Genomic DNA, 22561 nt, shown 5'->3' with positions numbered 1-22561 from the left:
CAATCACATTTCTGAAATAGAGGGAAAATGCAATATGGGAATGCCTTGTTTTATTGCACTTTAGTGTACTTGGCAGAGGTTGTGCTTTTTACAAATTGAAGGTTTGTGGCAACCCTGCGTCGAGCAAGTCCATCCTCACCATTTTTCCAACAGCATTTGCTCATTTCTTGTCTCTCTGTCACGTTTTGGTAACCCTCGCAACATTTCAAGCTTTTTCATTGTCATTTTATTTGTTACGGTAATCTGTGACTTGGGATCTTTGATGTTACTATTGTAACTGTTTTGGGGCGCCACGAACCACACTCGTATAAGATGGCAAACTTAATCAGTAATCGTTGTGTGTGTTCTGACTGCTCCACCGACCTGCCGTTCCCCGATCTCTCTCCCTCTCCTCAGGCCTTCCTATTCCCTGAGGCTCAACAGTATTGAAATCAGGCCAATTAATAACTCTACAATGGCCTGTAAGTGTTCAAGTGAAAGGAAGAGTCGCACATCTCTCATTTTAAATCAAAAGCTAGAAATGATTAAGCTTGGTGAGAGAGGAATGCTGCTAGGCCTCTTGCACCGAGCAATCAAGTTGTGAATGCAAAAGAAGAGTTCTTGAAGGAACTTAAAAGTGCTACTCCAGTGAATACACAAATGACAAGACAGGAAGCAGCCTTATTGCTGATATGGAGAAGATTGTAGTGGTCTGGATAGAAGATCAAACCAGCCACAACATTGCCTTAAGTGAAATTCTAATCCAGAACTAGGCCCTAGCTCTCCTCAATTCTGCGAAGGCTGAGAGAGGTGAGGAAGCTGCAGAAGAGAAGTTTGAAGCTAGCAAAGGTTGGTTCGTGAGGTTTAAGGAAAGAATCCATCTCCACAACATCAGAGTGCAAGGTGAAGCAGCAAGTGCTGATGTAGACGCTGCAGCAAGTTATCCAGAAGGTCTAGCTCAGATAATGCAGGTGGCTACACTAAACGACAGATCTTCAATGTAGATGAAATAGCCCTATTTTGGAAGAAGGTGCCATGTAGGACTTCCATAACTAGAGAGGAAAAGTCAGTGCCTGGCTTCAGAGCTTCAAAGGGCAGGCTAATTAACTCTCTTGTTAGGAGCTAATGCAGCTGGTGACTTTAGTTTGAAGCCAGTGCTCATTTACCATTCTGAAATCCTGAGAATTATGCAAAATCTACTGTGCCTGTGCTCTATAAATGAAACTGCAAAGCCTGGATGACAGCATATCTGTTTATAATACGGTTTACTGACTATTTTAAATCCACAGTGAGACCTACCGCTCAGAAGAAGAAAATATTCCTTTCAAAATATTACTGCTCATTGACAATGCACCTGGTCACCCAAGAGCTCTGATGGAGGCGTACAATGAGATTAATGTTGTTTTCATGCCTGCTGACAACAACATCCATCCTGCAGCACATGGATTAAGGAGTAATTTTGATTTTCAATTCTTATTATTCAAGAAACACATTTTGTAAGGCTGCCGTGTGATTCCTATGATGGATCTGGGCAAAGTAAATTGAAAACCTTCTGGAAAGTATTCACCATTCTAGGTGTCACTAAGAACATTCATGATTCATGGGAAGAGGTCAAAATATCAACATAAACAGGAGTTTGGAAGAAGATGATTCCAACCCCCATGGATGACTTTGAGGGGTCTAAGACTTCACGGGGGCGAAGTAACTGCAGATGTGGTGGAAATAGCAAGATAACTAGAATTAGAAGTGGAGCCTGAAGATGTGACTGAATTGCTGCAATCTCATGATAATACTTGAACGAATGAGGAGTTGCTTCTTATGGATGAGCGAAGACAGTGGTTTCTTGAGATGGAATCTACTCCTGGTGAATATACTGTGAAGAATCTTGAAATGACAACAGAAGATCTAGAATATTACATAAGCTTAGTTGATAAAGGCATGGCAGGGTTTAAGAAGATTGAGTCCAATTTTGAAAGAAGTTCTTTTGTGGGTAAAATGCTGTCACAGCATTGCATGCTACAGGGAAATCGTTGGTGAAAGGAAGAGTCAACTGATGCGGCAGACTTCATTGTGGTCTTATTTTAAGAAATTCCCACAGCCACTGCAACCTTCAGCAACCAGGACCCTGATCAGTCAGCAGCCATCAGCTTCATGCAGGACCCTTCACCAGCAAAAAAGATTACGATTCACCAAAGGCTCAGATGATGGTTAGCATTTTTTAGCAATAATTATTTTTTAATTAAGACGTACATTTTTTTTAGAAATAATGCTATTGCACGCTTAATAGATTACAGTACAGTATAAGCATAACTTTTATATACACTGGGAAACCAAAAAATTGTATGACTTTATCGCGATATTCACTTTATTGCAGTGGTCTGGAACTGCACCTGCAGGATCTCTGAGGTCTGCCTGTAACGGGATGGAACTTAGAGAATTACTATAGAGAATTTAGTCTTATCTAAAGAGAGTTCTAGTTTTTGCCTTTGGCTTTGGGAGGTAATCTCTAAGTCCTTGAAATGTCCTGCCTGATAGGAGTGGTTTGGGGCCACACCAGATGACCTAACAGTGTGGTTCATGGTGAATGCCTTGGGTCGTGGGTATCAGGGGCACGGTAACCATGTCTTTGTGACCGAACCCTCATAAGAACTCTGGATGCCGAGGCCCAGGTGAGCTTCCTTTGTTGGCAGTACTCTGCATATTACCGTGCATTGCCGCCGAGAGGAGTTAAAGCTGTTCGTTATTCCACTGAGAGGGGACAGCTGGAATCTCTGTGTTTGGAACTCTGCTGGACTCTGCCTCGTATGTCTCTTCCTTGGCCGATTTTAATCCATATTCTTATGCTGTGATAAACCGTAACTGTGAGTATACTATTGACAGCTTTTTAGCTTTCAGTGAGTTCCAGAAGCCCTTTTAGTAAATTATCAAACCCGAGGGTGGTCTTGGGGGCCTCCCCACCCCACTACTTATAACTGATGTGAGAAATGAGTGTTGTCCTTGGAAAATTCCTCCAATTTTTTTATCAGTAAAAAGCGCATTAGATGCTTTTTGGGCATGAGTGGGGTTTCTCAACTATAGGATGATCCTGCTGGGGCATTTCATTGAAAGACTCCCAGCTGTTCATTAACTTTGGGTCTTTCTTCTTGGCCTGGTCCGTTTCTGCGGAGTTGAATCCTCCAGTCTTCTGCCTGGGGGAACAGAAGCTACACTGCTAGTGTTCTGAGGGTAGAGGAAGGGAAGGGAGCTGGTGGTAGCTCCGGATTTCAACTTTCACTGTTCCTTCTGTTTTCTCTATGATAATCTTGACGGCAGAAGTAGTACAGGGTGTTGAGAGAGCACGTGATTAGGGACACCTAATGTACATGGGGTGTCAGGGAAGGCTTCATAGAGAATGATTAAACTGATATCTGAAGGATGAGAAAGGAGCTTGCCAGGTGAGAATGAGGGAATAGTATTCTAGGCAGAAGGCTTATAAATTTGAGTAGATATATCAGTATTACTTGGGAAAGGGGAGCAAGTAAGTTGTCAGTTTGTTACAACCGTCTATATAATCAGAAAAGTGGCACCAGGGATGTAATACCAAAGGTGATTTGTAGATTGAAGGGAATCCCTCTTTTGGTGGTTAGTAATATTAACTAATTAATACCATGTCTTCTTCAGATATGTAAATAAAGGCAGTGAGGTTCTAAATGAAATTCTTGCTTAGGAGTCAGGATTTAAACTTACCACATTGGGTGTGAGAAGTTGGACTTTGTGAAGAGTTGAATGTTTACATTAGTCATAAGTTTTCTTGTTAATTTGTCTTAAGTTGCTTGTTGACTTTGTCTTCTAGATGTCACTTGAGGTTTGTTTGTTTTTTGTAGTGGTAATATGACCAATCAGAGTAGTTTTAAGTAGATGCTGAAATTTAGATTAGCTGTTACTTGTACCTAAGTATTCAGATGGCAAACTAATGGTTTGCAAGAACTTTTGAATTTGCCTTTAGAATCCTAGGGCAGATTATAATGACACTTCCCAGGTTTAAAACTTTGAAATGTCTCCCGGTTTTCTGTTGAGTTAGATATAATTGTCTCAATCTACCAATCTTCATCTTTCAGGCTTTGTTTCTGTTTCTATCTGATATGTACTTGATGCTTCAGAAAAGAAAAAAAAGTTGGATTTTTCCTGAACTAAATTTGAGTTCTTCCGCCTTAGGGTCTTGCTTCCAATGCTGCTCTTTGCCTCCTCAGCTACCCGCCACCTCCATCTCTACCTCTTCATAGCTGTTGGTGCAGTTCTTCCAACATGACTTTTTTTTTAGTTCCCCCACCAGCAAACGCTCACTTTCTCTTAAACTTCCATAGCACCGTGCCCCTTGTTTACTCATTAAAAAGGCAGAAGAAGGCTTAAGGTCCTCATTTCTACTCTTATTTTCACATCTCTTGGGTGCAAGTTATCTAACTAATTTTGGCACCTGGTGTGATAGGACTTACTAAATCAGTTTATAGCTGACTTGAATTCAGATTCCTGTTTATTTTCCTGATGATCTGTTTTCAGGTTTTCTCAGTCTGCTTTAGAGAATGCATATGTGTTCTAATATCCCCATTTTATTTACCTCTGTATTTGACATTGTAATTTGATATCAAAGGCAAAAGAGCCTCCCCATTTGGCCCTGTTTTTTTTTTTCCTTTTGACTATTTCTTTCAACTGTTTTAAACTAACTTATTTTTTTCCTCCCAGGTTTTGAAAGAAGTAAATGTTCGTTATACAGAATTGGCAGCAACTGGGCCGTAGTTTTCCCCCCTTTCCATTCTATCTTACATACCAACTGATCAAATCAATTAACAGGGGTTCTCCAGTATTTCACATGTGGGGTCCTCTGTCTAAATGTCAAGATTCTCTGTGACCTGCTACCACCTTATCTATGCCACCATATCTTTATTTCCAGACACAACTTTTGGTCATTGTTATTGTTCTGTGAACAGACCATCACCATTCCTATATTGGTCTTTATTCATATTATACCCATTTGAAATGTCTTCCCTCTCCTTGACTTGCAGTTAATTTCTGCTCATCTATCAGGGCAAGTAGGACTGTTGAAAGCTTCCTTGGCCGGCCTAGCCTTCTCATAGTGATGGAGTGTAGTGACGGAGTTGGAGCCAGAACCCAGTGTCCTGCCCTTTTCTGTACCGTCATGTCCTCTGTTTACCACTCCTGCCCAGATCCATTGAATGATGACTGTCACACCAAGCTGGCTGGTTCTTTCCTCCTTGGCAATGATGGCTTTCTAACCTGGTGGGGAAGTTAATCAGCGAAGACCTATATCATCACACCAGCTGTACTATAAAAACATTGTGAAAGTGCCCAGCACAGTCAGTGCTCCATAAACAGTTGTCCGTGGTTTTCCAACTCCAAATCCAATAATGCCCATATCACAGAACCAGAATCTGGAATCCCTTTCTTCCAGGGCAGTGCTGTGTATCCAGAGCTGGTGCCCCTCGTGCTCCTCTGAAGCTCCTAACGTGGCAGCCTAGTACAAGGCCTCAGTAGATGGCCTGTGGGTTCAGTCGTGTTACCACCGTGCTGTTAAAAGTTTTACAGTAAACTCACTTGGAACTCTAGTAAATTAAAAACGAAATGGGTGGGAACTCTTGGATATTTTAACCGCCAAGAGGACATTTCTCAAACAGCTTTGATAAGTGGACTGCTGAGGAAAACTATACGGTCCCAACCTGGCAGGTTAACAGTTCTTTGAACTAGTTAATGAAATGCTTCCTACTGGAAACCTGGAGAAACACGTAGTTTCTGAAAAACCTTTTGATAATGCTTCCCCTAAGAGTTTAAGAAAAATGCCAACAGAGTAAAAAGTACTGCTTTTTCCATAGATTTCAACATGTTTAAACAATAGCAGGAAAGAGTACAAGGGAAATAGCGGCTGTTTGTTCCCCAGGGAGGTCGGTCATTGGTTGACACCAGTTTTATAATGGCAAATAATATTTTCAGTGCTAACAGAACTCTTTGCAGGAGAGCTTAGAAGAACAACTGATGGGCATCAAGCTAAAGGTTTTTTGAAAAGTGAAAAATATGTTAGCTTTGTAAATAAATTGAGGTGGATTTAAAAACAGGGGCACGCATTGCTATGCTATTTTAACCTATAGAGTTTCACTGTAATTTTTAAAAACATTTAATTGAGGTATGTCTTAGTCTATTCAGGCTGCTATAGCAGAAATATCATAGAATGTGCAGCTTATAAGAAACAGGAATTTATTTCTCACAGTTCTGGAGGCTGGGAAGTCCAAGGTCAAGGTGCCGGCAGATTCGATGTTTGATGAGGACCAGCTTCCTCGTTGGTGGCTGTGATTTCACTGAACCTGACAAGGGAAAGGGGCAGGGGATCTCTCTGGGGACTTTTTTATCAAAGTGGTTCCCACCCCCCCCCCGGTACACGGGCCTCTCAGTGTTGTGGCCTCTCCCGTTGCGGAGCACAGGCTCTGGACGCGCAGGCTCAGCGGCCATGGCTCATGGGCCCAGCCGCTCCGCGGCACGTGGGATCTTCCCGGACCAGGGCACGAACCCGTGCCCCTGCATCGGCAGGCGGACTTTCAACCACTGCGCCACCAGGGAAGCCCTGGGGCCTTTTTTATAAGGGCAGTAATCCCATTCATGAGGGCTCCATCCTCATGACCTGTTCACCTCCTAGGGGCCCCAACCTCCAAATACAATTACTTTGGGAATTAGGTTTCAACATATGAATCAGGGTAGAGGGAGGGCACAAACATGCAGAGCTAGCAGGGCATAATATATACAGTAAAGTGTTCTAATCATAAATGTATTGTTTAGTTTTTACATACCTATATAAGTGAGTTTCAGTGTAATTTGATTTACACATTTGTATTAGTGGAATGTCAAATATTTACATTTTAAAGTTTGAGAAGGAAAATAATAGTTCTTAGTCTGCCATTTTGTACTTGTGAAGCAGTTTGCTATTACAAGCTTTTCATATTGGTTTGTGTATGTTATTTATTGCTATGAAGTAAATTACTACAAAACTTAATGACCTAAAACAACAATAAACATTTATCATGTCACACAGTTTCTGTGGGTCAGAAATTTGGGAGTGGTTTAGCTGTGTGGTTCTGGCGTGGGGTCTCTCATGAGGTTGCAGTCGAGTTATCAGCCCAGGCTGCAGTCACCTGCAGGTTTGACTGGACCTGGGGTTCCACTTCCAAAGCGTCTCCCTCCGGTGTTTGCAGTTAGTGTTGGCAACTGGTGAGAGCCCTCAGTTCTTGGCCACGTGGACCTCTCCCTAGGGCTGCTCGAGTGTCCTCATGACATGGCCTCTGACTTCTCCTAGATCCTAGATAGTAAGGCAAAAGCCTCAATGCGTTTTATTACCAATTGTTGGAAGTCACACACTGATATTTCTACAGTATCTTATTGGTCACACAGGTCAGTCCTATTCATTGTGGAAGGAGCGTGAATATCAGGAGATAAGAATCACAGAGGGTGATTTTGGAGGCTGACTATATTGGTTTCCCTATTCATTGTGTTATTTATTTAGCTTGTTTTTGTATATAGTTTTTTTTTTTTAAGATTTCAAACATTCCAAAAAGTAGAAGGTCTAATATAAAGAACACCCATATATACCAATCACCTAGACTTAAGAGCTGCTAATAATTTGCTGTGTACTTTGGCAGTTTTTTCTGAAACATTTTAAATTAAAAGTACAGACATCGTGACATTTCACTTACAGTTTTTGCATCTTTAAGAAATAAAGGTATTTTCTTGCAATACCATAATACCATTGTGACAATAACAAGATTTTTTAAAAATTTACTTATTATTTATTTATTTTTGGCTACGTTGGGTTTTCGTTGCTACATGCGGGCTTTCTCTAGTTGAGGCGAGCGGGGGCTACCCTTCATTGCGGTGCCCGGGCTTCTCACTGCGGTGGCTTCTCTTGTTGTGGAGTGCGGGCTCTAGGCACGTGGGCTTCAGTAGTTGTGGCTCGCGGGCTCTAGAGTGCAAGCTCGGTAGTTGTGGCGCACGGGCTTAGTTGCTCTGTGGCATGTGGGATCTTCCCAGACAAGGGATCGAACCTGTGTCCCCTGCATTGGCAGGCGGATTCTTAATTACTGCACCACCAGGGAAGTCCAGACAATAACCAAATTTAAAATAATTCCTTGATATCCTGTAATACCAAGTACACATTTAAATTTCCTTGGTTGTCCCCATAGGGTATTTTATAGCTGGTCTGTTCAAGCCAGGATCCAAAGAAGGACCGTGCATTATATTCAATTGTTGTATTTGTCTCCCTTAATCTGGAACACCCCCCTTTTTTTTTTAACTGCCATGAGCTCGATGATACCGGGTTATCTGACCTGTAGATTGCCCCAACTTCTAGATGTATCTGATTATTTCCTCATGATGTGGTTTAACTTATTTCTCTATCTTCTGTATTTTCTTTAATTTGGAAGTTGTATCTTGTGTTAGTCTGGCTTCTCTAGAAAAAAAGAACCAATAGTAGATAAATGGATAGATATATAGATCGATAGATAGATAGTTATATACATACATACATACATACATATATATATATATATAGAGAGAGAGAGAGAGAGAGAGAGAGAGATTGATTGATTGATTGATTGATTGAATATAAGGATTGGCTCATGTGATTTTAGAGGCTGAGAGGTCCAGTACCTGCAGTTGGCAAGCTGGAGACCCAGGAGAGCTTATGGTGTAGTTCCAGTCCAAGTCCAAGTCCAGAGCTAGGAGAATACTGATGTCTCAACTCAGAGACAGTCAGGTAGAGAAAGAGAATTCTTTATTACTCAGCCTTTTATTCTATTCAGTTCTTTAATAGATTGGATGAGGCCCACCCACCTTGGGGAGGGCAGTATGCATTACTCAGTCTTCAAGTGTTGACCCCATCCATAAACACCCTCACAAGACACGCCCAGAAATAATGTTTAACCACATATCCGGGCACCTTGCAGCCCAGTGAAGTTGACACATAAAATTAACCATCACATATCTAAAACTTGGTTAGATTCAGATTAACAGTTCTGATAAGAGTACTGCATAAGTGGTGCTGTTTATTTCATTTTATATATCATGAGGCACAAAACAAGGCCTGAGTTGGATTTTGATAAGGATGACCTAGCATTCAAACTAAATACTTTTGATCGTGAAAAGGGGCACTATAAATACTTAAAATGGTATAATTGAAAAATATTTATTGTTTAACAAATTGTTTTTATTTTTTGATGGGCCTTCTATTCAAGAGAAAATAACTATTCAAAAACTTGTAAAAAATTCATCCTAAAGGAAAATATATTCACGTGCATCAAAATAAAAAATGTATTCCTATTAATTTTTCAGCATTATAAAATAACATAAGTTGAATTATTACTCAGCTTTAATTAGTTTCTTAGCTGTATCATCTCTGATATGCCATTGGTAGTTTTTTGAAGAATAGTTTTTTCTGTTTCTTAAAGTATTAAAATGTTCAGCAGTTTTTTCAAACTTTCATTTTATATTTCTTAACTTTGAAAGCCTTGACACCTTCAATTGATTTTTCTTTGTGGAACATAATATTTTTATTTGACAAAATATTTACAAATGCTGAAGGTACTTGGTAAACTTAGAACACATTCTGTAAATGGCGGGTATTCTCAATTCTCATGGGTTTTTGTATTGAAATGTGTAAATATTTTAGCACAAGTAGTTTCACCGTTAATGTACTTTCTCCATTCTGAGGCAAAATAATATATATTTTTATAAGACAAAACTTGTCAAATAAGATGTCTCAGTTTATGATTCTTTTGAAGGTTTTGTTAAGTTTATATACTGTAACGTCACAGGCCCTCTCAGTTTCGTTTCTGTGACATTGTGATTTATAGTAAGAAATATATATTTAGTGTTCATCCTTCCTCGGCACAGAGCTCCTAAACCCTTCAGATTTCCTATGATGAGAGCTATAAAAGTGTCTGGTTATGGCAACGATGTGGTTTTTGGGCCTCACCTAAGCGTGGGACCTGGTTGCCTAGAGAACCAGCCACTGATGAGGTTGTTGGAACTTTCTCTGCCGCCCCTTAACTGACCTGTGGGTTAGGGAGAGGGGCTGGAGGTTGAGTTCGATCGCATATCATGGCTAGTGATGTAATCAATCATGCCTGTGTAATGAAGCCTCCATAAAACCCCAGAAGGGTTAGGGTTTGGAGAACTTATGGCTTGGTGAACATGTGGTGATTCAGGGAGTCATTCTCTTAGAGAGGACTTGGAAGCTCTTTGCCCTTTCCCCCGTCTTTCCCTTTGCATCTCTTTCATGTAGTTGTTTCAGTTATATCCTTTTATAATAAACTGATAATCTAGTATTTCTGTGAACTGGTCTAGCAAATTAATCGAATCCACGGAGGGGGTTGTTGGAACCTCCAGTGGTAGGTCAGAAACACAGGTGGTAACCTGGACTTGCATCTAGGTCTAAAGTGGGGTGGGGGGAGGTAGGGGGTTGGGCAGTCTTGTGGGACTGAGCCCTTAACCTGGGGAATCTGATGATAATATCTCTGGGTAGATAGTGTCAGAACTGAGTTGAATTGTAGGACATCCAGCTGGTGTCTGGAGCATTGTGGTAGTGTAGGAAACCCCTTCTCCCCACATTGGAATTAGGTGTAGAACCCTTAAGTTCTTTCCAGTACAGAAAGTAAATGTATGCAGTTTAAAATAGGAGCTTAGAGTAGCCAGTCTTCAAAGATGGACCAGGTCTCCGGGATTGATGTCTTTGTGTCGTCCTCTGCTGCATTGATTCAGGCTCACCCGAGACTCACTATAGCCACAGAAGGTGACAGAAGTGATAATAGCTGCTGTATGATTGGGGAGCCCTCAGCTGCTCTGTGAGAAGTTCAGCTGCCCTGTTGGAAATGGCACGTGGAGAGGGGGACGTTCGGACCAACACAGAGGTGTCCCGGCAGAGCCCAGTCTCCTGCCGCTCCTCTGAGGCACCGGACATGTGAGTGCAGCCATCTCGCATGTTTCAGACTCATCATCATCTGGTGGCCGCCACACGAGATCTCAAGTGAGAGCAGAACTGCCCAGCTGAGCCCCAGTCAACCAACGGAATCCGGATAAATAATAAAAGTCTTGCTGTTTTTCGGCATGACATTTTGTGGTGGTTTGTTACATAGGGATAGATGGTAAGCAAAACAGCTAAGTCGAGATATTCCAAAGTACAATTTTAGAATTTTAAAATTCAACCTGTACGCTAGTTGAAATCTCATTTAATTTGTCCAAGTCCTCTCATTTGTAGAGGGATAAATTTCAGTGTCTTCCTGTTTGCAGTATTTACTAACAGTTGTCAACAATAGTTGTAGTTCACTAAGTTACAAAAGCTGGAGGCTTTGGGTGTTTTATTTATTTAATGAGTTTTTTTAAAAAAAGATGTTTCAACTGATATTGAAAAAAAAAGTAAAGCCAACATTTAAAGGTCTCATTTATAAAATAGTTCAAGACTTGAGTATGTCAGCTTAGGCTGATTGACAAAATGGTTCTTCCTCTTCAAACAGTCAAATGTTCCTAATAATCAACTGATGATAACCAACAAAGAGATAGTACACACTGCCAGGAAGAAGTATTTATTTTTAATTAAACATCAGCTTTCTCACAAAGATCAGGTAGTTCACTTATTCTGTGTATATATAAAATATTTAAAATTTGACAGCTATAGCTTGTGTTTTGATTGTTAGACTAGACTATGGAAGCTTATTTGGATGAAATTATAAGGTAGGTGTCTGTCACAACCAGATTCAAGTGTATTTCTGCTCCCTGGGTTTCTTAATAAGAACATTGTTTTTATTGTGATGCTATACTCCAACAAAATTTGCATCTGTGTCATCTCTGCAAAATCAAATAATTATTTGTTCAGTGCTAACCTCTTTAACTGAATTTACATTGGCGGTCACAATAATGTCAGGTGTTTTACCTTCAACAAATAGATTTCTGAAATTTTTTTCTTTGATTTAATGTTAGGTTTTTAAAAATGAGCCAATATTTGAATTAATTTAACTCATTTTTCTCTTTAAAGCACCCATGACTTATATAAAACTTATATTGTTTCGTTGTTTGTGAAATTCTTCTGCTTCTGGAGCCAACAAATTAATAACTACTGCTTTTCTTCTTGTACATACAGTAGAATTTCGGTTGTGAAAACAGGCACTATTTAGAGTACTCATTTTATCTCAATGAAAAGTCATGCTTCGGAGTTTTATGTAACTGTATCTTCTGAGGCTTCTGTTAAATTGCCATCTTTAAGCACAGGCTTCTTAACTGCTAATTTTTTAAGTAAATGTGAATGTTATTTAGCAGATTCGGGTCTTGTAGAGATATGCTGGCCTATGATAAATGTTCAGAAACCTTTTGTGTAAATTATAGATCATACTTTTCCAAGAAATGGAAATCCAGAATTTAATTTTTCATTAAACATTTTTTTTTTTTTGGCTGCACCACGCTTGAGGGATCTTAGTTCCCTGACCAGGGATTGAACTCAGGCACTCGGCAGTGAAAACGTGGAGTCCTAGCCACTGGACTGCCAGGGAATTCCCTAAACATACTTTTCTGAGTTCATTGTTGCTGATAGATTTTTTTTTTTTTCCAAAATAAAAAAGCCTAACCCCAAATACATACTTTCAGGCTTACAGAATATAAAAATGATAAAAGCAATGCTTTCAGTTTGCCGTCCTTCAGGAATCTAGAGGTTCCCTACACATATGCCGTGGTCACCTAACCTACAGGTTCTCTTACTTCTCATGCCCTGCTGACTGCTGGCATGGTGCGTCTGTGTCTCTTGCAGGCTTGGGCTCAGGCCAGGGCCCAAGCAGCTGGTATGTTCAGAGGCACAACATCATGCGTATTTCTCCCCCCACCACCCAAGACTGGAGGGCGCCGCCCGTATTGCAAGTACCTGTCCTCATCAACGTATGTCCAAAATGCTGGTAGTGTTAGTTTTGTAATGGCTGGAAGAAGGGTGGGGAAAAGAGTGAAGTTTTGGCCTCTACAGAGTGACCCACATGTCCAACTGAGATCTCTTCACTGCTCTCGTCTCTCACACACTTCTACTGGTGATGGTGGTAGAAGCTGGAGTCTACCAAACCCATGCTGGTTTGTTTTAAGGTTTATTAAAAAACAAAATATACGGGACAAATGCTAAACCAGATGGGACAGGGGGTGTACACTGGGCATGTCCTGGGTGAACTAGGATGATGTGGTTCCCCTAGTGAGGACCAATATGTATGTATATGTTTATCTGTCTCTTCTCATTAGAAAAAGCTCTGTGAGAGTAAGGGTTTGTTTGTTCATCCGCTGCTGAATCCGCAGAGCCTGCATCAGTGCTGGCGCCATCGTGGGTACTCCTTTGATGTTAGTTGAATGAATGAGTAAATGTAATTCATAGCCAGAGTTGCATTTAGCAAGCTTCCCATGAAGAAAGTCCCTTGTCTGTCTCTTATCTTACGTATAAGCTGTTGACTTTGGGATGGAGACCCCCGTAGACTCTGTAAGTAGGCCTAGAGCCATTTAGTTGGAAATGCTGGGGTCCTGTGCACCTTGAGCCTGGACCAGAAGGGGAATGTGATCTTGGGGAAAGTCTGTACTCTCAGCTCCACAGACTCCTTACCTACGGGGAAGGGCACTGCTATGGGAGGGCCAGAGCAGAGCAGGCTCTCTAGAGTGTGGGCCCGTCTTGCCCAGGTGTGATGTTGGTATCATATAGGATTCATGTAATAATCAGCTTCTGTCTGGTGGCCCATGGTGCTAAGGTTTTGGTGATTTTTTCTATGGGAGCAGTAACAGTGGCATCTGGTATTATCATTTCTGCCTGGCACTGTGCCGTTGTGTCAGGCTGGCCTTGTGGAAGATCTCTGTGGCCAAGGATTGGTCGTGAAAGGTTTGGTGGGGTGAAATGCCCCAGGGAAACGTTGCACATGCTGATGCCTGGGCTACAGCAGCAGCCGTCTTACTGGTCTACCTACTCTTGTCTCCCTCCCTTTCCACCTGTCCTGCACACTGCTACCTGGCAGTGCCTCTTAATTCCAAAGAGTTAAGTATATTTTGTTTTTACTGCTCGATAAGGTAATGCATGCTCTTTGTAAAAAGTTTAAAGTATTATGTAAATGAAAGTAGAAATCTTAATGTAATTCTACCTCTGAAGAGAAACACTTTTGTCAATTTGGTATACATTCTGTTATTTTTTTGCACGTATACCAGCAGATATATGTTTTGTACTTTTGGGTTTTTTTAAACATTTTTAATTTAAAAAATCACTGCTGTGCAGGTTACTTATTTTCACTTAGTAATGAATCATAATCCGTTTTCCGTGACAGTACTTACTGATCTACCTCATTCTTTTTAATGGCTCGATCATATTCTGTATTATGGATTTGCTGTGTTTCATTGAGCTGATCATAGATCTTGGTGTCATTTGCAACAATACTACCATAAATACCTTTTCATATTTGCATTTGCATACTCGTGTAAGCATTTCTATGGGACATATACTGTATGCTGATTAATTTTTAGTAAATACTTCCTTAATTCTGTTACAGCCCAGTTTGGAAATTTTCAGTAGCTCTGATCAGTTTTAGGACAAAGTTTAGAGCAGTGCTGTCTAATAGAAATATAATGTGCAACACAAAGTAATCAAAAATCTTCTAGTATGCATGTTGTAAAAAGTAGAAACAGGTGAACATAATTTTAATAACACTTTATTTAACCAAATGTGTCCCACATATTATTTCAATTCAGTATGTAGTCAGTATCAAAACATAGCTAAAATGATACTTTACATGCCTTTTTTGTACTAAATCTTTGAAATCTGCTGTGTATTTTGTACGTAAAGCACATCTCAATTTTGATGATCCACATTTCAAGTTCTCGAAGAGTTGCATGTGGCCAGTGGCTACTGATGGGCTAGCACAAATCTAGACTCCTTAGCCTGGTACTTAAGGAGCTTTACAGGTAAGCCACTGTCAATCAAATAGAGCCAACCTGCATTTGTTCCTGGTATCCCTGTTACCCACAAACCTCTGTACTTCCTCTATATTTTTCGTGAAGCCTGCCCATCACTCGGGCAGGGTTTCTCAACCTTGGCATTATTGACACTTGGGCTCAGATAATTCTTTATTGTGGAAGGTGGTACCATCAGTCCTGTGCATTGTAGGAAGTTTACCAGCACTTCTGGCCTCTGCTCACTAGATGCAAGTGGCAGTTTCCCACCCGAAGCTGTGACAACCAAAAATGCCTCCAGGTTGAGGGCCATACTTCAGGGCCAATTTCAAATCTCTGCTTATCCATGAAGGGTTTTTTTCTGGCCAACTGGATGAGCCTACTCTAACCTACCCTTCATCTGAACTTGCCTTATTGTCCAGCCAGTGTGGTAAGTATGTTATAGGGAAAAAACATTTAGCGGTCAAGTTTGAGAAGTGCTGGATTAAAGAAAATTCCAGAGGTTTCTTAAATGTGGGCTTTCTCGTAGAGTTTAATAAGCTACTGTACCTTCTGCATCTCCAAGAGAAGTTTTCCCATCTAGCATGTCCCGAACTTATTGATCATTGTCATAGACATTAATCCTTTTCTGCTCTTCAACAACCAACTCACATCCTCTTATTGTTGGGAGATCTCCTAGTATGTAGGCTCGGTTGGGTCTACTACAGAGGAAGGAGTAGATCTTTCCTCTCCTACCGGGCCCCGCAGTCACGCATGGGTCAAGTACCGGATGTGTTTATAGGGACTTGGGGCCTCGAGTGAGTTAAAGATGGCAGTGGTGTCCGGCAGCAGCCGCTGGTGGCATCTTGTCCAGACTGTTGCTCTTAAACGCTGGCATTATTCTTCCAGCTTTTGGCTCTGTTATTATCTCTGGTTCCTGTCTGTTTTCTGAGCTTGTTCTTCTCTCCTCCATTATCTGAGTTCTTAATATCCTTCCTTTTTCCTTTTTTGTTTCAGTCAGCAAAGTCAGTTTTCATCATTTTTCAACTGAAAGATTCCTAACTGATGGAACCTGTGGGATCAGTTGGGAACCGCTGGTTGAAAGCATTGCTTTTTGCTCTCATGTGTGGGCTTACATTTTGTATTATTCACTTCCTTTCCTCCCCAAGCTTTTTCAGGAGAGGAACAGCCTATTTACTGCCGTTGCGTTCCCCACACCGTTTAGCACAGTGCCTGTACCGAGGAAACGCTAAGTGGAGAGGCTGCAGGACTTGCACGTGGGCATTCCGTTCCACCAAGGATTTATGCTCGTCTAGCTGCATAACTGCAGCCACCAACTGCTGCTAAGCTTTTGAGGCTGATAACCAAGTGATTATGGGCATCCTGGGAACAAGTGGAGCTGAAATAGCCAACTGAGGACTGGACCAAACAGTATTTTAGGTGCCACAATAAACGGTTGGGTTCTCCTTTCAGTGTCCAGAGTCACCTGCTGACAACAGCGAATAAATCGAGGAGTATAATTGACCGAAGGAGGCAGCTGATTACCAAAGAGCAGCAATAGTTGAGAAATGGCTGATGTCTCAAGGAGGGATGAAGGATAAAAAGAAAGTGAGGAAGCTTTAAAATCCTGATGTGGCACTGCTGTGCAAAGCCAGGTGCAGGAATGCACACGCCTTGTCACATGAACCCGAACTATCTTCTGCTCTGATGAGGTATTCTGAAAGAGTGGTATAACGCATGTAGCTGGGGATGCAAGACCGCCTGATGGAAGAGGAATGTAAGCAGAGGATAGACAAGACTGGTGCAGAGGAAACCAATTGGCAGATCAAGCTGGCCTTCAACTTGGTGCCACCAGTCTAACGGAAGTATTTCAGAGGGTGTAGTAAACTCATCACTCACCTGGGCTTGGTTTGGTAACCTGAAGAATGGTCTGGCTGGTGAATGTATGTGGGTCGGGACTTAGAGATTTAGGAGCAGAGTTGCTGTGGGGAGATATCATAGTAGCAGGGCTTTGTGGGCTGTGGCCATATATGCTGCTAGGTTGCTGCTGTTTTAGTTTCTGGACTGTCCGTCTGGATTCTAAGGACTGCGCTTACACAGTAGAATGTTAGAAGGGTTGGCTAATGCCCAGTGGGGACATGGATGCCTGGAGGGCTCACCCAGGGTTTACTGGATGCTAGACTAGACCTTGGGAAGAAGACTCATTCCAGACCCCACCTGCTGGAAAGGATGAGGCTCCCAGTACAGTCTCTGTCTTGTATCTTTATGGCTTAGGATCTGGGCAAGGCTGAGTCCCCTCACTTATGTAAATTGAATATCTTCTTAGCTTGGCTGGATCGGGCATATATTGACCTTCAGGGCTCCTTTTTTTTTTTTTTTTTTTAACAAAGATAACCAGGGCTAAGTTTGAAAGACTAGACATGATGAAGTTGATACTTCACCAGTTTCAGTGTCTGAGGTAAAAGATAAATTTCCTGTGATGCAAGGGGTTTATTGAGCACCTATTTCTGTGCTAGGCACTTGTAACTGATTCCTGGGAAGTTGCAAATTAGAATTGAAAATAAACAACACAGAAATAATAGACATCTGGGTGCCTACAGTAGGAAGGGGTTCTCAGTAATAGACTCTGGGATTAAAAATGTACTGCACAAGAAAGGGGTGGGGTGGGAGAAATTGGGAGACTGGGATTGACACATATACATTATTGATACTATGTATAAAATAGACAACTGATGGGAACGTACTGTATAGCACAGGGAACTCTACCTCATGCACTGTGGTAACCTAAACGGGAGGGAAGTCCAAAAGGGAGGGGATATCTGTATGTGTATGGCTGATTCACTGTGTTGTGCAGTGGAGGCTAACACAACTTTGTAAAGCAGCCATACTCCAATAGAAATTAATAAAAAAGAATGTACTGCACAAGTGCATATGAAGAAATGACTGGAGACAACACTAAGGCAGAAATCTGGGTGGTACAATTAAATGTAAAAACCCAGAAAGAATGAGAAGTAAAAACACAGGAAGTTTAGTTTTTCTTTTCCAAATTTGGGCAAGTCTCTAATGAATTATCACAATTGACTTTTCTCCTTTGAGAACAAAGGTGAAATCAAAATACAACATAAACCTCCTTTCGTGGAGTTGTCATTGGTGTTACACGTTTTAGGAATATTGTACAGAAGTACAGGTATGTCCCTGCAGACAAATGGAAGTGATGGAAAGGCTATGAAGTACATTTGCAGGGAAAATGATCTCTGTCCCCACTGAGACTTAAATAGGAAAAATAAGAATAATAAAAAATTGTGAGAGGAGTATTTGAGAACAAATTTATAACTGAAAGGAGGGCCTGAGAGCCGCCAAAATGGCATACTAAGAGGAACACCGGGGTTTTCTTCTCGGGAGAGTTTTCGGAAAGGAGTATCATCACCTTCCAATTGTGGCTTCACGTCTGTTCTCCCCAAAGGCCCGTGTACTCGAAACCCTTCCTGGCCCCGTAAGAGAAGCTTCTATGATCCTGATGAGATTGTGTGCCTTAGAATCGCTTCTCCTGGAAAAAAAGACGCTAAAGGGTACTCAAATAAAATGTTAAAAATGGTGAAGGACATAACAAAGGCCAGTCAGTCCTTTCTTTTCCCCAGACCCCATAATAGGAGAACAAGGGTTATTTGATGAAATTAAGGAGTAGCAAATTAAGTGCTAATAAAATGGGATAGTCACTTATATAATTCATTACCATGGGAGATCACAGAGGCAAATTCTGTGGCTGGATTAACTATGGGGCTGGATGATTTTATGACCACTAAAGATATTTTTAGCCATGATACTGGGGGAGAAGTAATCCTGTTACATTCTCCCAGAGATGGTTTGCAGGGACCTCTCTGTCAAGTGGTGTCTGAAACGTGTGAGAGCAGGCCTCGTGGGTTCTAACCTTTGGTGAGGAGTTGTACTAAAAATTAGTTTTTAAGGGGAATGTCCTCAGGTATTACATTCCTGTGTCTGTCCCAACTTCTCTTGTGGAGGTCCAAAAGCCTTTAATTAGAAGCAGTTGGGGTACAGAGTTTCATTATACACGATGAGGAGTTCCTGGAGATCTTTTGTATAGCAGTGTGACTATAGTTAACAGTGTGCTCTGTTGTATACTTTAAATTTGCTAAGAGAGTAGATCTTAAATGTTCTCAGCATACATAAAAAACAAAAAGAAAAAAGGATACAGAAAATGTGTGAAGCAATAGATAATGTTAATTAGCTAGACTGTGGTGATTATTTCACAGTGTGTACATTTATCAGGACATACACCTTAAATATTTACTATTTTTATTTGTCAACTATACCTCAACCAGGCTGGGGGGAAAAGTAAGCAGTAAAAAAAAAAAAAAACAAAAATAAGAAGCAATTTGGAAAGACATCGCCCAGATCATTTCTGGTCTTTGGGAACCCTTAGTTTATTTCTTGAATGCCACCCGTGTGTCAGGTACCTTGCTTGGAGTTTTAAAAATCTGTTGGGAATACGAACATCTGGACAAATCAGTGCCATTCAGAAGGCACTAAAGATGGACTGTAAGAATTGAAAGCATGGAAACACAAAGAAGCAAAGGAATAGCTCAACCTGTGTAGTTCAGGGAAGGTTCACAGAGAAGGTGGCAAATGAATTGTCAGGATAACGGAGGGCATTCTAGGCAGAGGGAGCAAACAGCACACACAGGTCCAGAGACAGAACACGATGTGATGTGTCAGTGAGCTCCCAGGAGTTTAGGAAGGCTGTGCCTCAGGGTTAGGCGGGGTGGAGAGGGAGAAAATGGCACGTGAGGGAGGTTGGAGCCCGATGGTGAAGAGTCCCAGGATGGCCTGAGACCTCCCTCCTGCAGCAGGGTCTGGGGGTGGGGAGGGGAGTTCTAGGAGGTGTCATGTGACTGATTAAGGACCACACCTCAAAGCCTTGCCCTACCGCCTAGGCTTCCCTCTTTCGGCCACTGTCAGCAGTGGCTTGGCGGTCAGACTTGTATTTCACGCCACTCCTTACTTCAGTAATTTTGACTGTTGGCAGGGAAACAATCTTTACCAGGAACCTAATCCCCATTATTAGTAGTGTTTTTTTTTTTTTTTTTTTTTTTTTTTTTTGCGGTACGCTGGCCTCTCACTGTTGTGGCCTCTCCCGTTGCGGAGCACAGGCTCCGGACGCCCAGGCTCAGCGGCCATGGCTCACGGGCCCAGCCGCTCCGCGGCATGTGGGATCTTCCCCGACCGGGGCGCGAACCCGTGTCCCCTGCATCGGCAGGCAGACTCTCAACCACTGTGCCACCAGGGAAGCCCCATTATTAGTTTTTTTTTTTAAAAAAAGCCTCTCCAGCCTTTGGGTAGAGAGGGCTTGTTACAGGTCTTAGATAAATTGGGATGAGTCTAGCATGTCTGCCTGGTCTGACTCTCTTGGGCTCTACCTAGACCCAAATCAGTCTTTGGGAGGAGAAAAAGAGGCAGATTTCATGTCCCTGACCGTAGACTCCCATTTCCTCTGTGAAGCTGGGTCAGCAGACAAGCTGGAAAACATACAGTGTCTTCAAGGAGCAGATGGATTGAAACATTAAAAATCTGTTTTGTTACAAGATTTTGACTAACAGAATAATTTAACCAGAAAAAAAAGCGCTCAAGCTTTGTTCCTTCTTCAGTGATATTTATTTTTAATTTTTAAAGTTCTCTTTTTTTTTTTGGCCACACTGCGCAGCTTGTGGGATCTCAGTTCCTTGACCAGGGATTGAACCTGGGCCATGGCAGTGAAAGCTGGGAATCCTAACCACTAGGCCACCGGGGAACTCCCATTCTTCAGTGATACAAGAATATCATTATTAATCACTCAGACTCTAATTTGGAATTTCTATACCGTTAATATTGATAAGAAGAATTGAATGAAAATGAGAGAATGTCTTTTGTAGAAACTGGTTTTCTTGGTGGTCTTATCTTTGAGGTGGATGCAAATACTTTATTACTATTATGATATGTGTTATTACGTAGTACAGTATGCATTCAGCAGTTTTCTCCATCACGTTATAAAGAATTGTGTAATTGTGACATGGTTCATAATGAATCACCTTTCCCACAGCAGTTTTTTTTTTTCTTCTTTTTTAAAATAAATTATTTATTTATTTTTGGCTGCATTGGGTCTTCGCTGCAGTGCGCGGGCTTCTCATTGCAGTGGCTTCTCTTGTTGCGGAGCACGGGCTCTAGGCAGGCGGTCTTCAGTAGCTGTGGCTCACGGGCTCTAGAGCGCGGGCTCAGTAGTTGTGGCGCACGGGCTTAGTTGCTTTGCGGCATGTGGGATCTTCCTGGACCAGGGCTCGAACCCGTGTCCCCTGCATTGGCAGGCGGATTCTTAATCACTGTGCCACCAGGGAAGCCCCCCACAGCAGTCTTTTAAGGCTCTTTTAAGATGATTCTTCAGGAACGTGAGGTTGCTAGAGAGATACAGAAATGAGTTTAGTTATAGAAGATAAATGGGTGTGTGTCCAGTTTACTATGAGGAGGCCACTTTTGTTATAGAGTGTCTGTGGGTGAAGTTGAAATGCACATGCACCAGACACTATGTTTGGTGTTAGACACGCAAAGACGGATACGATCATGGCTCACATTGTCATAAGTACAAGAGACAATTTTACGACTCCTTGATGAAATACAAGCTCTGTAGTAGAGGTCTACCCAAATGTTAGTTCTAGCTCTGTAGTAGAGGTCTACCCAAATGTTAGTTCTATCTGGGGAGCAGGCAGTGGTTTCACAAAAGCTAACCTTTAGGCTGGGTTTAAAATAGAAATTACAGTCAACCAGAGGAGGATGGAGGGTGGAATACAGGTAGGAGAGAGCATTTCAAAACAGAAGAAAAGAGCTGTTTCCCGGAATTTAGAACAGCTTGTTTTTTCTTTTCCCTCTTCTGACTTTTGTTATGTCAGTGCATTAATTTCTTTTTTTTTTTAAAATAAATTTATTTATTTATTTATTTTTGGCTGAGTTGGGTCTGTTGTTGTGCGCGGGCTTTCTCTAGTTGCAGCGAGCGGGGACTACTCTTCGTTGCTGTGTTCGGGTTTTTCATTACGGTGGCTACTCTTGTTGCGGAGCACGGGCTCCAGGCGCGCGGGCTTCAGTAGCTGTGGCTCACGGGCTCTAGAGCGCAGGCTCAGTAGTTGTGGCGCATGGGCTTAGTTGCTCCGCGGCATGTGGGATCTTCCCGGACCAGGGTTCGAACCCATGTCCCCTGCCTTGGCAGGTGGATTCTTAACCACTGCGCCACCAGGGAAGCCTCAGTGCACTAATTTCTAATACACTTTGAAAAATTCTCCTTTGAGGAAAGAATGGGCTGTATCCTATCAGCATCTAGTAGTTATTAATTTTATCAGCAAGGATTCCTTTAACCCCCAATATTAATTCATCTATGGGTTTATTAACCATTCATTCTCCTGGACTGGACACTCACAAATAAGTCTCTGCTGGCAGAAGTGAGGCCCGTGGAATGAGTAGCACATTTTCCTCCGTTGTTAGACATATCTGTGTAATAAATCAGTACAGGTTCTCCTAGTTGCAAATGTACTTGATTTTACGCGAAGTAGGCCTTTTCATGGCTGGGCTTCCTTCAACGAGGTTATTT

General features: G+C 41.7%; 1 protein-coding gene across 2 annotated transcripts in view; it reads left to right on the top strand.

Moving 5' to 3' along the window:
- The window catches only part of DERA (deoxyribose-phosphate aldolase), a 115641-nt gene that overhangs the window by 20171 nt on the left and 72909 nt on the right, over positions 1-22561 (top strand). The window lies entirely within an intron of this gene.

This window comes from Lagenorhynchus albirostris, chromosome 11, assembly GCF_949774975.1.
Source record: "Lagenorhynchus albirostris chromosome 11, mLagAlb1.1, whole genome shotgun sequence".
Taxonomy (NCBI): Eukaryota; Metazoa; Chordata; class Mammalia; order Artiodactyla; family Delphinidae; genus Lagenorhynchus; species Lagenorhynchus albirostris.
Note: the sequence above shows the minus strand (reverse complement) of the source record. Positions and strands in the feature narration are given on the sequence as shown.